The sequence below is a fragment of the Bos grunniens genome, chromosome 3, assembly GCF_055505025.1.
Source record: "Bos grunniens cultivar Pamir isolate PY7600 chromosome 3, Bosgru_T2T1.0, whole genome shotgun sequence".
In the NCBI taxonomy this organism is placed as follows: Eukaryota; Metazoa; Chordata; class Mammalia; order Artiodactyla; family Bovidae; genus Bos; species Bos grunniens.
The window spans coordinates 36,622,395-36,635,342 of record NC_141167.1 but is presented as its reverse complement, the minus strand read 5'-3'; the positions used below and the strand labels follow the sequence as shown (position 1 = coordinate 36,635,342).

The following is a 12,948-nucleotide window of genomic DNA, read 5'->3' as shown; positions in this document are numbered from 1 at the left end:
TCCAGTCCAGCGTTTCTCATGATGTACTCTGCATATAAGTTAAATAAGCAGGGTGACGATATACAGCCTTGACGTACTCCTTTTCCTATTTGGAACCAGTCTGTTGTTCCATGTCCAGTTCTAACTGTTGCTTCCTGACCTGCATACAGGTTTCTCAAGAGGCAGGTCAGGTGGTCTGGTATTCCCATCTCTTTCAGAATTTTCCACAGTTTCTTACGATCCACACAGTCAAAGGCTTTGGCATAGTCAATAAAGCAGAAATAGATGTTTTTCTGGAACTCTCTTGCCTTTTCCATGATCCAGCGGATGTTGGCAATTTGATCTCTGGTTCCTCTGCCTTTTCTAAAACCAGCTTGAACATCAGGAAGTTCACTGTTCACATATTGCTGAAGCCTGGCTTGGAGAATTTTGGGCATTACTTTCCTAGCATGTGAAATGAGTACAATTGTGCGGTCATTTGAGCATTCTTTGGCATTGCCTTTCTTTGGGATTGGAATGAAAACTGACCTTTTCCAGTCCTGTGGCCACTGCTGAGTTTTCCAAATTTGCTGGCATATTGAGTGCAGCACCTTCACAGCATCATCTTTCAGGATTTGAAAGAGCTCAACTGGAATTCTATCACCTCAACTAGCTTTGTTCGTAGTGATGCTTTCTAAGGCCCACTTGACTTCACATTCCAGGATCTCTGGCTCTAGGTCAGTGATCACACAATGGTGATTGTCTGGGTCATGAAGATCTTTTTTGTACAGTTCTTCTGTGTATTCTGTGTATCTCTTTTTAATATCTTCTGCTTGGCTGATGCTAACTCAGAATCATATATGGAGGGGAATTCTGGGAAACCAAGTTCCCAGTTTAACCAAGTTGACAGTTGAACAATCCAGCATAAAATCCTTCCTATCTTATGCCATCAACAGTTCCTACCTGCATACTCAATGAGAAAATTTTGATTTCCCCCTTTTCTTTTTGTCCAACTGCATTGTCTTTTCCCCCTTTTTTATTATCTAGACATCAATTTAGTGTAACTCATGTTTCCAACCAGAGAAAAATTAATGTCCCTTATGCTGCTGCTACTAATGCTAAGTCACATCAGTCGTGTCTGGCTCTGTGCAACCCCATAGACAGCAGCCCACCAGGCTCCCGTCCCTGGGAGTCTCCAGGCAAGAACACTGGAGTGGGTTGCCATTTCCGTCTCCAATGCATGAAAGTGAAAAGTGAAAGTGAAGTCGCTCAGTCGTGTCTGACTCTCAACGACCCCATGGACTGCAGCCTACCAGGCTCCTCCGCCCATGGGGTTTTCCAGGCAAGAGTACTGGAGTGGGTCGCCAGTGCCTTCTCTAGTGTCTCTTATAAAGATGTTCAAGTAACCCATTAATTTTAGTAGCACCAACAGTAGCTTTCTGTGTACTATGTACAGTCTGTTGGTACTCATTTAATTCTGGGCCCATAATAGGAAAGTCAGGAAGAGCTTCTTGCCCTGTATTAATTGAAAATTAAACCATCTTACAGAGAGAGTTTCCTTCTTTTTTCATTTTCTCTTGCATAAAACTGTGTCAGAAAGAATTTTTTGGTAATTCCTCCTTTTACCTAGAGTTTACTAGGAGACTTGATGCTTTTCCTTGTTCTATAGATAAAGAGACTGAGACCAGAGTTCAAAATAACTATTCAACATCACAGAGCTACATTTTAGCAAAATTGAAAATAAAATTTATCTATAGCCATTGTGCTTTTCAAACACTTTTTAAACTATAAAAGTCTTTGTTGAAATAAAATCATATCTAGCCTCCTACATTACATTGTTAGAAGTAGAACTGCTGTGATTGTTATTGTTGGTGGTGTTAGCTGGGGGAGAAGGAGGCAGATATAATATTCTGGAGCTTTGCCTGCTCTTCCACCCATCCTGTCCTCTACTTCCAGCCTTCAGGGTCTCCAACCCTTGGAAGGGTTCCATGGAATACAGTTTGCGAAACACTGTGCTACACTCTGCCCCCTTGCTTTTTCCTTTGGCTCTATAAATAACTAAACAAATTCACAAAGGAACAAAACAAAATCACACGCACATCCACTACCCACAGCCCCTCCCCTTAGCAGGAAGTTTTGTCCACTTGGGAACCCCAATGGGGATCAGAGCAGAGAGTGTCATTTTCAGTCCAGCAGTACAAAGTGCCCATTCTTGCACTTTGAGTGATGGCAGCACAGCCAGGCGGGTCTCCCATGGCACATCTGCAGGGCTATATCTCACAGGAAGTTGTGCAGCTCTTCAGAGATAAGTTTCACTGGGGAACAAAGAGGGATTTTGTTCCCGGCCTCAAGAATGATGCATTGAACCTGGACTTGGCTTTTCAATTCATGTAGCTGGAAACAGGGCAAAAATGACCCAGTGTGCTCTTTGCTTCTTCCCAAGCCAGGCAGAGTGGCATCCTCCTCCTTTTGCCTTCCAAAGGGATTGAGAAAGAACTCTCCCCACTTCTCTACACCAATCATTTCTGCTATTCCCACTGCATACCTCTAAGTCAAGCTTGAACACTAAACACTGTGCTTATTTCATGCATTTTTTCCTCCTTTGGGAATCTGGGCAGTTCAGATGTTGACAATAAGCTCCAAATGGTGGAAGCTACCGTTAAGGGTTTTTGACACTCATGGTTCCAGTGAAGTTCCACTGAGTCACAGTGTTAAAGATTTCTCATTTATGGAAGAGTGTATTTATAAGTCAAGACAGACACATTTGCGCTTGATGTCCGGATTCCCTTTGACTAGATATTTGACTCCTTGAATAGCAAGGAGATCAAACCAATCAATCCTAAAGGAAATCAACCCTGAATAGTCATTGGATGCTGAAGCTGAAGCTCCAATACTTTGGCCACCTGATGCAAAAGCTGACTCATTGGAAAACACCCTGATGCTGGGAAAGATTGAAGGCAGGAGGAGAAGGGGATGACAGAGGATGAGATGGTTGGATTGCATCACTGACTCGATGGACATGAGTTTGAGCAAGCTCTGGGAGTTGGTGATGAACAGGGAAGCCTGATGTCCTGCAGTTCATGGGGTCACAAAGAGTCGGACACAACTGAGCAACTAAACTGAACTGAGATATTTGACTTTGACCTTGAGCAATTTTCTAACTTCTCTGTACCCGACCTTTGTTATTTGCAAAGTGGGAATAATGATTCCACCTACTCCCATTTTAATGATGAAATACCGAATCCCAGAAAGGTGGGATATTTTGCTTAATGTCCCAGAGCAAGTTAGCACCAAGGATACCTTAGTGAAGCTCCTGGTGTGCGGGCAGGAAGATGGACTGCTGTGCAGCAAGCATCTGCCCCTCAGCTTTGTGTCTCCGTTTCAGCTTCAGGGGCACAGGTCTCACCACATTTGACTTTCCAGAGGTTGTACATTTCTTGAGATAATGAGGTGTGGTATGGAGGCAGGCAGGATTTATATGGCAGTTAAATGTAGTTTGGTATCAAAAATATGATTGCATTATTCAATGTGGCATAGCAAAGATCACCTCTGCCCCCTTGCTTTTGGCTGGATCAGCAGATCCAGACCACGATTAAGGAAACACTGTCAATTATTTCTTTATAGCTTAATTTTGCTCTCACTCTCCACTGCCTGCAATGCCCTTGCCTGTGAGAAAAGTGGCAATGTAAACATAGCTTTTTTTTTTTTTTTTTTACCGTTTTGTCCTTTTAGCTTTTAGGGGATGATATAGGCACTCAGATTGGCTCTAGTGGTTTGTCATCTTTGCTATGTTGCATTTGGGAATGAGTTGGCTAAGTGGGGACTGAGAATCTCCATTTGAAACAAAGACCTTTTGACAGCTAAGAAAGTCCTGAGATGAGAATATCACTGCCCCTCCTGAAGCAGCCCATTTCATTTCTGGATTGCTTTCGTTGTTAGAAGCAGACACTTTCTAACAACCAGAGACACTCCATGATGGGTCAAATGTGGATTATGAGCTCTTAGTCCCAGAAAGTGGTTTAGCATAAACTAAATGTTCTCTTTTCAGAGAAGCTACCAAAGGGATTTCTGCAGGGAGGTTAGACAGTCCTGGGCTTAAATATTAACCTGCCACTTCATTCTCTACACTCTGAGTCTCAGTTTCTGTCTGTGTCAAATGGGGCTAATAATGCTTACCTCACTGTGCTCTTCTGGCAGATAGTCTATATAAAATGCCTAGTATGCGATAGGTCCTTCATAAATGTAGTTCTCTACTTTCTTTCTTCTAGAGATATAGATATTTGGTCTTTGGAAAAGTAAACACCTTTACCAATGGAAGAATTAATAATTGAAGAGATTTCAAGTACTATGGGAAATGGGTGGAGGATCATTTTGGGAATGGTAACGTGAACACTCATGGATGAGTTGAAACTCCCATATTGGAGAATGATCCTTCTTTATATTCCAGGTCAATGTGGGGCCATGTGAAGCTAAGGAGAGCATCAGCGGTCCAGAGAATCTTAGTTTCTGTTCAAGGATGAGGGTATTTATATCAGGATTGGTACCATGAACATGACTTAGACTGGATGGGGGAGTGGAGTGGTGAGAGGCAAGGGTTTTTGTGAACTTAGTGAGGTTTTCTACTTTCCCAGGAAGAATATCTATCTTTGGTATTCCTGCATTACAACATTCCCCAGAGGAGACTTAATATTGATTAGTGTTTTCTCCACTAATATATGAACTTCATGAAGGCAGGGAGGGGGCCCAGTTAACTTTGTACTTATAGCTCTTAACACAGTTGCCTGACCCAGAGACGCTCAATGAACATTTGCTCAACCACTCTGCAGGTTGAGATTGTGAGCTGGAGTGTTGAACTCTATGGGTTTGCATCCTGGATCTGCTATGTAACTGTGAGTGAGCTGGTTACTTAACCTCTCCATGCCACAGTTTCCTCATCTATAAACTGGGGATAATGAGAGTATCTATAGTGTTGGAGGACATACTCTGATAAATAATAGTAGTAAAACACTTAGAATATTCCTGGAAAGTAATGAGAGCTTAACAAGTTTCCCGATCATGTCGCTGTAGGTAATTATGACTCCAGAGGGCAGAAGTGAGATCAGAGGTTAGTGGTAACATGAAGTATATTTCAACACAAGGTGAAGAAGAATTTTCTAACAAGTGAGTGGGGATATGTGACGGCTGATGTGAGTGCATGCTAAGTCACTCCAGTCATGTCCTACTGTGTGTGATGCTATGGACTGAAGCCTGCCAGGTTCCTCTGTCCATGAGACTTTTTGGGCAAGAATACTGGAGTGGGTTGCCATTTCTTCTTCCAGGCGATCTTCCCGACCCCAGTGATCAAACCCTTGTCTCCTGCATTGCAGTTTCCTTACCCACTGAGCCATTGGGGAAGCCCTACTCATCTGCAAAAGAATGAATTTGGACCCTTACCTCATATCATGTACAAAAATTAATTCAAAGTGGATAAAAGACATAATTATAAGAACTAAAAGTATAAAACTCTTAGAAGAAAATGCAGGACTAATCTTGATTTTGGCAGTGGTTTGACAGACATGACAACAACAGCACAGACAACAAAAGAAAAAATAAATATTAGGTTTCATCAAAATCAAAAGCTTAAATTCATCAAAGGGCACCATCAAAAGAGTGAAAAAACAGAATGGGGAAAAATATTTACAAATCATGTATTCACCTATAAGCTAGTATCCATAATATAAAAAAAAAAAACTCCTTTCAATTCAACAACAAAAAGACAAACCATCTAGTTAAAAAGTAGGCAGATTACTTGAATAGACATTTATCTAAGAAAATATATAGATGGCCAATAAGCACATGAAAAGATGCTCAGTGTCACTAATTATAAGGGGAATGCAAATCAAAAGCACAACAGGTTACCTCTTCACACCCACTGAGATGGCTATAGTTAAAAACAACAGAAAATAACAAGCCTTGATGAGAATGTGGAGAAACTGGAAACTTCATAGATTGCTGATGTGAATGTAAACTAGTATAGCCATTGTGGAAACACTTCAATGGTTCCTCACTAAGTTAGACAAAATTCACATATGAAGTAGTAATTCTGCCCCTAGATATATGCCCCCAATAATTAAAACAGATGTTCAAAAAATTATTCCAGATAGCCAAAAGCAGTGACAGAAATGGCCAGCAACTGATGAATGGATAAATAAGATGTGGAATATCCATTACATTGGAATATTATTTAGGCATAAAAGGAAATAAAGTACTGATAGATGCTAATACATGGGTGAACCTTAAAATATTACACTGAGTGAGAGAAGCCAGACACAAATGCTCATTTTGTGTGATTCCATCGATATGAATTATCCAGAATAGGAAGATCACAGAGACAGCTAATTAGTGGCAATGGGGAAGCGGGGATAGAGAATAGGTAAGGGGGCTTCCTTTTGGGGTGATTCAAATTTTCTTGAACTAGATCGTGGCAATGGTGGTGCAGCCTTGAGAACGCAATAAATGCTACTGAATTGCAGGTTTTAACATTGTTAAAATGGCAAATTTTATGTGCATTTTGCCACAATAAAAAAGGAAATCGTGAGATTCCTTTTGTAGCTAGTATTTAAGTGGACACTGCAAAGCCACTCACTGGGGATGCTGTCCAGGCTACTTCACAGGGTGATGAATGTTGGAGGAGATCACATCGGGGGTAGTTAGTGGACAATGACTGAGTAAGATCTCTGCTTGTGGGTTGGGTAGGCTAGGAGCCAGTGTGTCCTGTCCTGGCCCTATGACCCTGGCATTACTTAACCCACTCTGAGTCTCAGCTGTAATGTGAGGACAACAATTACCAGGTTGCTGGGAGGACTCAAGGTGAGAACCCAGTGCCTGACGCATGGTAAGTGCTCTAAAAGGCCAATCCCTTTTCCGGTTTGGGATTCTATAACTCCTTAAAGAACCTTCCTAATAATCCTCCTACGTTTTCAAAATAATCGAGAAATTTGGGCACTGTGGGAGGCTCACAGGAATCAAGAGGGCCAGCCTATCCTTTCCTACCTTGTCTCAGAGGAGACCTCAGTGCACTAGACCTGTTTTTCAGGCCTTGAAAGAGTCTTGTTTCTTGTCTGTCTTTGCTCTGTTTCTTTTAGCATCCATCTCTGAATGAGAAGGGAAACTGGAAAGTGTCAAGCCTGTGAGGAGAACACCCTCTTAGCTCTTGAACAGTTGATTTCTGGAAAATGTCTCCACACGCAACTTGCTTTTGGGTCCCAGCCGTCCCGGGTTTTGATGCCCTAGTTTCTGTGATGCTTCAGGTTGTTATGATTCTGACTGCACATGGTCAGCTGTCTTTACTTCCTCTAACTAACTACATCCACCAGGATTTCCAAGGCCAAGATCAATATATCCATAGGCTTGTGGTAGAGCTTGAGCTGGCTTAGAAATCTGGCTCTAACTTTTAAAATTTATCTTTTAAAAATGTATTTATTTATTTTTGGCTGCACTAGGTCTTTCTTGTGGTGTGTGGGCTTCTCACTGAGGTGGTTTCTCTTGTTGAAGAGCACAGGTTCAGGGTACTTAGGCTTCAGTGATTGTAGCACATGGGCTCAGTTGTTGTGACCCATGAGCTTAGTTGCCCCATGGCATGTGGAATCTTCCAGAACTAGGGATCAAACCAGTGTCCTCTGCATGGCAGGATGGATTCTTAACCACTGGACTACCAGGGAAGCCTGGTAAGGATACTCCTTAAATTCCCATTGTATAGATATGAAAACTGAGGCACAGAATAAAAGAAGTAGCTTGTTCAATGTTCAGACCTAGGTAGTGTTGGGAGACAAAAGTCAAACCTAGCTAATCTAGTTCTAGGGTCTATGCTATTCAATATTAAGCTATTCTACCCTGTCAGATATTGTCTTCTTTACACAAAGGTTGAATGTCCACTATTATATGTCTTTCAAAATAGTTGTTATCAAGAGAGAAGGGGACAGGAGATGCAATTCTGATGTTTATGAGATTCATAGGATCTTGTCTAAGTGCTTAGATGTAGCAGCGTTTTTACATCAGCGTCATGGCTTGACTTGGCTTTTAAGCTTCCTGCTGGGGATCCAAATTTTGTTCACAGTATTGTTGCTATGGGAAAACATATCTGATGTTCCAGAGGATAGATGGATGTTTTTCTCTAGTACTCATAGCAGTAACAGTAGTATGGTAGTAATTTTCCTCACTCTAAGCGAAGGGCAATATGCTTGACATCTCTTTTTTTTATTGTTGTTCTTGAACTGTTTAGCATGAGATAGAGAGGGGAACTGGAAAACTGGTTTGGGTTTTCTTTTCTGAAAGCAGAAAACAATGTAATTAGTAGGAAATTTACCCTTAATCTTGATCTTCAAAATCTTCCGCCCTTTCATTCCATTAAGATTGCCTTTTTTTAAAGGAAGGGGAAAAAAAAAAAAAAAAGCATAAATAGCCAGGCTACTAAATTCTCTTTAATGACTGAAGCTAATAAGAAATGGCTCTGGTATTTCATCCGGCCTCTCAAATAATGGCTCTGTTGTTTTGATCTCAGAAGTGTAAGGGAATCTTTATATTCAGAGATGGGCATCCCTGTCTCAAGCACCTGAGAGACTGCATTATATGTTTGAAAACCATTTTACAATGTCCCTTCCCAGAGTGTGAGTCCACGGATGCTTTGATGTGGTTAAGTCATTTAGAACAATCATGTAATAGATTAAATTAGATTTCAGCTTCCTTGAAATTTTTGAAGAATACACATGAAATGAGTGCATCCGTGATCTTGGAGCACTGGGAGTATTTCCATTTTTCTATTTTAATTTTTCTCCAGCAAAGTGCAGGTAGAGAAGGCAGCAGACTCTCTTTTCTTAATCTCTGGTAGAGGCAAAGTAGAAATCATCAAATTTCATTCCAAAGTATCCATGCCTGAGTGAGAAAATACATGATTATGGGGAAAAGAGAGGGAGAGTTTTTCTAAGATACAGAGGAAGAAGCTGAGTTATTTTCCATAAAATAAATGTTACATTGTGGTGGGTGATCAGGAGGTTGTGAGTAAGAACAAAGACTTGGCAAGTGACTTGTGACCAGGCAGATCTGAGTTTTAATTTTGATTCTACAATTTCATTGTTTTCTTACTTAAGCTTCTTGAGTGTTCCCTAATCGATAAAGTTGGAATCACCAAAGTTGAACTGTTAAATGAGATGTCTCAGACAAAATGCCTCTCAGAATGCTTGGAAGAGTCAATGCTTAATAAATTATTATTATTAATATTTTTCTTCTTATTCCAAGCTGGTCAATTAACAAATATGTGCTGAATTTTTATTTTGAAATGTACACCGTATTGAGTACTGGATACTGCATTGAATACAACATAAATTCCCTAATTGAAATCTCCAGTTGGCTGCTTTAGTGTCACTCAAACTTAAAATATCCCTGAATGAACTCCTGGTCTTCACTTTTACCATTGTCCCCTAACTTCAGCAAATGGCACCCTCCTCAAGTGGTTTTCCACAAAAGAAAGCTAGAAATGCTCTATGAAATCACCCTTCTCTTCACTGCTTATAAACAATTCATCACCATGCCCTATACATTTTTTTCTAACATATTTTTAGATCTTTTAATTTCAGAGGAGGTTCTCCAAGTTTAGTGTTGTTAGCCATTTCCAAGCCATCTCTACCTCTCCCCTGAATCAAGCAACAGCCCCCTGTCCTCTTCCTCTTGCATTCCCCACCGCCCACCTCCTCCACCCAGTTCCTCACACAGAGAGCTTTACAAATGCAAATCTTATCATGTTACTTCCCTGCTCAAATACCTTTCCTGATTTCCTATTACTTTTATAAAAAAGACAAAATCTTTTTTATCACTGTGTACCAGGCACATAACATTAATGCACTGCACATAGAATGAACTCAGTAAATATTTACTGATTGAGTGATTTTACAAAACAGTATTGGTTTGTCCGCTGCATGTAAACGGAAGTATGAATGCTTTAATTGCTAGAGGACAATGCCCAGTGATTCCAAGATACTTTAATAATTACATTAAGCTTTGTTGTTTGTTTTTCATTTATTTCCTCTGATATTTTGTTCCTCTGTTCTTTTCTTTTGGATTCTTTGATGATTATTTTAGAATTCTAGTTATTTCCTGGTTTCTTAGTTATAACTCTCTGCATTATCTTTCTAATGGCTGCTCTAAGGCTTAAGATATACTTCTTAATTTTAATATTTTGCCACTTCATGCAAAATGTAAAAACACTGCAACTATATCAGTCTATACTTCCCACTGTGATTATCTGATATGATGGTTTTCTTGTGTATTGTGTCATTCTCACAAGATAATATTATAATTTTTGCTTTAAACTGTTATAGAAAAAGAAATTAAGAGGAAAATAATATTTTATATTTATCCAGGAATTTAATATTTCCAGTGATCTTCATTGTTCCGAAGATCTGAGTTTTCATGTTATTGCTTGCCTTTGGTTTAAAGCATTTTGGGGGGATAATGTCTTTTTTTTGTTGTTGTATCTTTCAACTTTACTGAATTTACTTATTAGTTTTTCTTTTTTTTCAATTTTTAGCATTTGCTCTGTATAATATCACATCACCTGCAAATAATGAATTTTACATACTTTTCATCGGATGCCTTTCACCCTTTCTTGCCTGATTTGATGTGGCTGGAGATTTCAATACTATGCTAAATGAAAATAAGAGTGGCATCCTCGTCTTCCATCTGATCTTAGAGGAAAATCTTTCAGCTTTTCACTGAGTATTTGCTGTGGGTTTGTCAGTGCGGCTTTCATGCATTAAGGTATGTTCCCTCTATACTGACTTTGAGAGTTCTTATCATAAATGTTGAATTGTGTCAAATGCATTTCCTGCATCTATTGAGATATTTTTGTCCTTTGTTTTGTTTGAATGGTGTATCATGATTTTCAGGTATTGAACTATCCTTTCATCCCTGGAATAAATACACTTGGTTACAGTGTATGATCCTTACACAATCTTTTAGTTTTCTTTTATCCAGATATATCATTATTTCATCTTTATTTTTGCCTTCAAAAATATTTTTGCTAGGTTAGAATTCTAGGTTGTCAATTTCTTTGAGCACTTTTTAGAGGTTGGTACACTGTCTTCTGGCCTTATTTCTCCATTATCATCTGAACCGCTCTTTTCTAGTATGCCAAGTATCTTTTTCTTTGGTAGCTTTCAAGATGATTTCATCTTTCATTATCAGCAGGTGTGATTTTTCTTCATTTTATTTTTCTTGTCATTCATTACATTTCTTGAATTTGTAAATTTATGTATTTCATGAAAGTTGGGGAAATTTTTGTCATTTTTTTCCCAAATCTTTTTCTGCTTGTGTTGTTTCATCCTAAAACTGTAATTCATCTGTGTTAAACAGTCTGGTATTGTCCCATAGGTACTCAAGGCTTTGCCTTTTTTTTTTTTTTCCTTTTAACTCTTTCTTTTTCAGATTAGATGTTTTCTATTTCTCTGTCTTCAAGTTAGCAGGTTGACTACGTTCTCCAATCTGCCATTAAGTCCATACTATGAATTTAAAATTTTCAGATATTTTATTTTCCTTTCTAGGATTTCCTAAATCTTTTAAAATATTTTCTATAAATTTTCTAAGATTTTCTATTCTTTGTTCATTGTGGTCACATTTTATTTTACATTAATTGGCACACTTTTAATAGCTGTTTAAAATCTTTTTCTGCTAGTTCAACATTTGGGTCATTTTTATTATGGCAGAAAGTGAAGAGGAACTAAAAAGCCTCTTGATGAAAGTGAAAGAGGAGAGTGAAAAAATTGGCTTAAAGCTCAACATTCAGAAAACGAAGATCATGGCATCCGGTCCTACCACTTCATGGGAAATAGATGGGGAAACATTGAAAACAGTGTCAGACTTTAGTTTTTAGGGTTCCAAAATCACTGCAGATGGTGACTGCAGCCATGAAATTAAAAGACGCTTACTCCTTGGAAGGAAAGTTATGACCAACCTAGATAGCATATTCAAAAGCAGAGACATTACTTTGCCAACAAAGGTTCGTCTAGTCAAGGCTATGGTTTTTCCTGTGGTCATGTATGGATGTGAAGAAAGCTAAGTGCCGAAGAATTGATGCTTTTGAACTGTGGTGTTGGAGAAGACTCTTGAGAGTCCCTTGGACTGCAAGGAGATCCAACCAGTCTATTCTGAAAGAGATCAGCCCTGGGTGTTCTTTGGAAGTACTGATGCTAAAGCTGAAACTCCAGTACTTTGGCCACCTCATGCAAAGAGTTGACTCATTGGAAAAGACTCTGATGCTTGGAGGGATTGGGGGCAGGAGGAGAAGGGGACGACAGAGGATGAGATGGCTGGATGGCATCACTGACTCGATGGACGTGAGTTTGAGTGAAATCTGGGAGATGGTGATGGACAGGGAGGCCTGGCATGCTGCGATTCATAGGGTCACAAAGAGTTGGACATAACTGAGGGACTGAACTGAACTGAACTGAGAGTATATAGATGTGTGCCCGATAGTTGATTCAGGTGGAGTTTATTTAGCTAAATCAGAAACCATTTGAATGGCTCAAATTCACAGGCAATACCAATCAAGTGTTACCATATGTTGAAAGAAATTGCAGTTATGGATCCATCTGCTTTATTAATGAAGTGTGAGTGATTCATATTCGAAACATAATGCATGCATGTCAAAGTCTAGCATTAGATAGTAGGTAACAAAATACATACATATCTATCATTATATTCTGCAAGGTTAACCAAACAACCCACAAGTGAGATTGATAGTGCTGCTAAAATAGCAGTAAATGGTCATTACAAAGCAAGAATGGCAGAAATAAAACCATGATCAAAGCAGTGCTGGTGATGTAAAGTCACAAAATTTCCTTCCTATAAATTGCAAGCATTGCGATGACCTGCTTGAGTTACAGTGGAAACTGTGCAACATAGGGAAGCATTTTGATGAAGTCATTTTTCTTAGTAGAAAATAGAAGTTCCATCCATGGG

The 12,948-nt window shown here is 39.3% G+C and overlaps 1 long non-coding RNA gene across 3 annotated transcripts in view; it reads left to right on the top strand.

The window, feature by feature from the left end:
* LOC147375477 (uncharacterized) overlaps positions 1 to 12,948 on the top strand; it is a 166,345-nt gene that overhangs the window by 28,479 nt on the left and 124,918 nt on the right. For 2 of the 3 annotated variants that reach the window (XR_015160154.1, XR_015160155.1), the window contains exon 2: positions 10,520 to 10,749. The exons of the other annotated variant lie outside the window; for it this stretch is intronic. This is a non-coding gene — a long non-coding RNA (uncharacterized LOC147375477). The remainder of the gene's footprint in view (positions 1 to 10,519; positions 10,750 to 12,948) is intronic. 3 annotated transcript variants of the gene reach the window in all.